Source organism: Arachis duranensis, chromosome 5, assembly GCF_000817695.3.
Source record: "Arachis duranensis cultivar V14167 chromosome 5, aradu.V14167.gnm2.J7QH, whole genome shotgun sequence".
NCBI classification, from domain to species: domain Eukaryota; kingdom Viridiplantae; phylum Streptophyta; class Magnoliopsida; order Fabales; family Fabaceae; genus Arachis; species Arachis duranensis.
The window spans coordinates 57,821,816-57,826,691 of NC_029776.3; the positions used below are offsets into that span (position 1 = coordinate 57,821,816).

Below are 4,876 nucleotides of genomic sequence, written 5' to 3' on the forward strand. Positions count from 1 at the left end.
ACAGATCAGAGACTAGATTGTCTAAATTAGAAGTGTTTTGTTCAGAATTCTCTGTGTTGCTGAGAAGATGATGGAAAAGGCTTGTTATTGCTCAGCCTATTGCATCCACCATTGTTAAAGCCTTGTTGAGGCTTTTGTTGATCCTTCCATGAGAAATTTGGATGATTTCTCCATGATGAATTATAGGTGTTTCCATAAGGTTCACCCATGTAATTAAACTCTGCCATTGCAGGGTTCTCAGGATCATAAGCTTCTTCAGAAGCTGCCTCTTTAGTATTGTTGGATGCATTTTGCCATCCATTCAGACTTTGAGAGATCATGTTGACTTGCTGAGTCAACACTTTGTTCTGAGCCAATATGGTATTCAGAGCATCAATTTCAAGAACTCCCTTCCTCTGAGGTATCCCATTATTCACGGAATTCCTCTCAGAAGTGTACATGAATTGGTTATTTGCAACCATGTCAATGAGTTCTTGAGCTTCTGCAGGTGTTTTCTTTAGGTGGATGGATCCACCTGCAGAATGGTCCAATGACATTTTTGAAAACTCAGATAGACCATAATAGAATATATCTAATACGATCCATTCTAAAAACATGTCAGATGGACACCTTTTGGTCAACTGCTTGTATCTTTCCCAAGCTTCATAGAGGGATTCACCATCTTTTTGTTTGAAGGTCTGAACATCCACTCTAAGCTTGCTCAGCTTTTGAGGAGGAAAGAATTTATCCAAGAAGGCCGTGACCAGCTTCTCCCTGGAGTCCGGGCTATCCTTAGTGTTCATACCCTGACCGAGCTCCCCAACTCGGCAAAGTTCAAAGGAGGTCCGACCTCAGCCTGAGGCCCACGCCTAAAGGTCGGACCTCGGAAACATAAAGCAAAGAAAGGCCCATCAAAAGGAACGCAGCCCAAAACACTAAAGGCCGAAAAGGCCTAGAAAAGGCGGTTCCACAAAGATAAAGATAAGACTCCCAAAAGATAAGATAAGATAAGAATATCTTATCCAGGGAAGATCACGGCCAACTATTATAAATACACTGGAGCACCCAGGTATAACTCATACTCTAATTCTACTCCATATCTGCTTGGACCCATGCTAACTTAAGCATCGGAGTGTCATTGCAGGTACAACCACCAACCACTCCACATATCAAGCTCGGGTCCCTGACCCCCACCTCGGGCCTCTCCGAGACAACCGAGCTACACGTTTCAGGTAACCCCCGGAACACTTTCAATATTCGCTCGACTAGACAAGTCACCCAACTAAAATTGCTCAATCCATCAATCCTTGTGGGATCGACCTCACTCTGGTGCGTTATTACTTGACGATTTGGTACAATTTCCAAAGGGGATTTGTGCTGTGAAAATTGCCGCGTCATCAGTAGATCTGAGCCACAATCCCAAGAGAAAGTGGAGTAACCACTACTGCTGCTTCTATCACGGCGGGTGTTTATAAGCTCAAGCTGGAGCAAGTGGAATAATTCACTACTGCTGCTACTAACTAGGTGTTACAATAATTGACCTAGAGCAAGTATGACGAACCACAATCCTTGCTACTGCCTAGGTATCTCAATCAAACATTCATTCAATCTGAAGTCAATCATCAATCATAATTCACCACTTTACAAGCTTTCTTCACTTCCAAGTTCACACTCCCTAAAGGTTCTCCCCTTTCACCAAGATTAAAACTAAGTATTAGGACCATAGAGAGTAAAAATAGAGGTTTAGAGGTTAGAAAATAGGTTGAAGTTCACTTTTTCATTAGAAATCATTTTTAGTCCATTTTTCAAACGGTGTAAATTTCTTGGACCCAATTTTTAATTAAAATAAGTTTGATAAAGTTTGAGGGTCTGGAAGCCAAGTTTTGGCCCGCTGAAGTTGGGTTAAAATCATATTTTTCAAAAATTTCCAAAACCTCTATTTTACCAATAGCCTCAAATCCAACCAATGTTTTACACTCCAAAACAACATTAAACCTATTCAACACAGTTTCCCAATTTTTCAATACCTTCTACCACATACCAACGCTCAATCTCAACAGTTCCATTCCAACAATTCTCAATCAAAATAATGTGATTCATCAATACCTCAACAATTATAACTCAAAGTCATCATCCTCAAAAATCATCATCACAAACTTATAGCAAACTCAATTTTTCACCAAAACCACTAACATTAGCAATTTCACAACATTCAACCTATCCTACAGTCAACTAGCCTATGTTTTCACGAAACGTTATTAATTATTTATGAGAAACCAAAAGCATACCTTGGCCGATTTCTCCCTAAGCTTGGAATGCCACAAATATCACCGTTCCACCAACGCCCAAGGCACCACACCCTCACCAAACAGAAAACCCAGCCTCCCAGTCCCAAAATCAAGCTTTCAATACCACTAATTTAGTTGAAACACATATAATCTAAACCAATACTAATTAATATCTCATAAAATCAACTTAGGGTTCATAATTATTAATTATTCACCTTACCATTGAAAATTTAGGACAAGACCTGGCAAGTCCACAAGGCTAATTTGATCCTAAACACAAAAATCACATAATCTCTCAAAATCAAAACTTCAGATTTTTTAAATTATGGGAAGAGTGGTTGAGTGAGAAACCACTAGATTCTTACCAAATTGTTAAATGGGTTTTGTAGAGATTATGAGAAGAATGCGTGGTCATTGACATCTCGTCAATCGGAGTTTTGGATTGAAGGTTACGTAGAAATGAAATTGAATCAAGGGTTTGAATGTTCTTGGCATGTAACTCTCTCTTCCTCATCGTGTTTCCTTGAAATGAGAAGGAAAAGAGCTTGCTTTAGTGTTTTATATGCTGGGTCATGGACCCAGTTTGGGTCCGGTCTAACCACTTTGGCCCGTTTGGTCTAGTTTTGGGCTAAAACCTTTAAAATTAGTGTTAAAATTCATGTTTTAATTTGTTTCTACTTCTTTAAACTATAAAATTAAATTTTATATTTTATTTAAATAAAAATTAATTTATTGGTTAATTATTTGCTATTTATCCGGGGTTTACAACGACCGTGGTCGACCCCCCGATCTCAAGCCAAAACTCTTGGACCTCCCTAATTCTCCAATACCTCCTTAACATTACCCGAAGACCCCAAGGAAGCGAAACGGTTGAAACAGGAAGTTCTGAACTACACCACAATAATGGGGCAGCTATACAAGCACAGACTCTTGAAATCCATCCTCAAGAGCCTAGAACTCAGCGACACCAACTACATACTTTGTGAAATCCACGATGGATGTTGTGGCCAACATGTAGGAGGTAAGACAATGGCCCAAAAAGTCATCCAAGTATAATACCTTTCGCCTTCTATCATGAAGGACTCCTTCCAACTAGTTAAAAGTTGCGACAAATGCCAAATCCACTTTGATTTCCACCAAACTGCCTCGCTTAAGCTCAGCACCATAGCAGCAGATTGGCCCTTCAGAACTTTGGGAATCGACCTCGTCGGCCCCTTCCCCATGGCTCTCCGGTAGCTCTGATACCTTATCGTCGCCATCGACTACTACACCAAATGGATCAAAGCCGAACTCTTGGCCTCAATCACAGCAACCCAATGTTGGAAGTTCTTCTAGAGACATGTCATAACCCAATTTAGGATCCTGGAGGTTGTAATCTCAGACAACAGAACTCAATTCATGGACAAGAGGTTCAGAGAATTTTTTGTGGGACTTCACATTTCTCAACGGTTCATCTTGGTAGAACACCCACGGACAAATGGGCAGGTCAAAGTGGCTAACAAAATACTAGTAAAAAGCCTCAAGAAGCAGCTCGACGAAGCCTAATGGATCTAAGCCGATGAACTCGGATCCGTCCTTTGGTCGTACCAAGCCTTCCCAAAAACTTCGACCAGGAAAACCCTCTTTCGGCTGACATACGGTCTAGAGGCCGTCATCCCGGTAGAGGCCAGAGGACCCAGCCCGCGTAGAACAATTAGAGGAAATAACGAAGAAGCAGAACGGAACCTCACAAATGAGGTCAGAAGTATAGTCCTCCTGCGAGAGCTAGCCCTGAAACAGAGAATAAGCCTAAGGTACAACCGAAGCTAGATCTGACGGGAATTCGGACATGGTGACCTTGTCTTATGACGGAACGACAAAGGACCTCCCACTCCTGGAACGCTACCATCTTACGGCGTTACTACAACTAGAAACATCATTTCAAGTCAGAAAAAATCGTATTTAGTTTTTGTGTTACTTTTCTTTACTTTATTCTTTACTATCATCGCATTTTACTCTTACCGGGTACTCTTTCCTATCCACATCGGGAGGTTTTATTGAGACATAACATCTTAATAAAATTCATCTCCTTTTCCCAAAAAATACTGCCTTATCCGACAGCTCGAGATAAATGCGGGTACCTCCGCGGAATGATCACTCTTAAGGCCAAAAAAAATAACACAAATATCCACAAATGATATAAAACTAATACATCCCACCTAGGGTCCATTACTCACAAACGGTTGATGCCAGGACATCTTGGCTAGTTTTACTGACCTTTTCTTTACTATTTTTAAGGTAGTTTCATGCATTTCCTTAGGAAATAAGCTAGTTTTGGGTAGATATTCACTTACACCTTGATTCAAGCATACATTGTGAATTTTACATGATTTCATGAGGATTTTGCATGAGTTTAATAACAAATTGTATGTTGCATTACCCATGACTTGGACTAGAACTTTGATGCACTCTATTGCTTGATTTCAGGACCAAAGGAAGCAAGGAAGAACTACTTAGCAGTCTACCACTAACGTGGAATGGGAGGTAACTTGCAAAGTTAATGAGAAAAGTGATTGCCAATAACGCTCTCGAAGACATCATTGCCCACGTTAAGAGTCACGTTAACTAAG

The 4,876-nt window shown here is 40.5% G+C and overlaps 1 non-coding gene across 1 annotated transcript; it reads left to right on the forward strand.

Annotated features, from left to right (window-relative positions):
- The first annotated feature begins 594 nt into the window (after nucleotides 1–594).
- Nucleotides 595–698, forward strand: LOC127748018 (small nucleolar RNA R71). Its single transcript, XR_008009961.1, has one exon. It is a non-coding gene; the product is annotated as a small nucleolar RNA R71 (small nucleolar RNA).
- The last annotated feature ends 4,178 nt before the right edge of the window (nucleotides 699–4,876 follow it).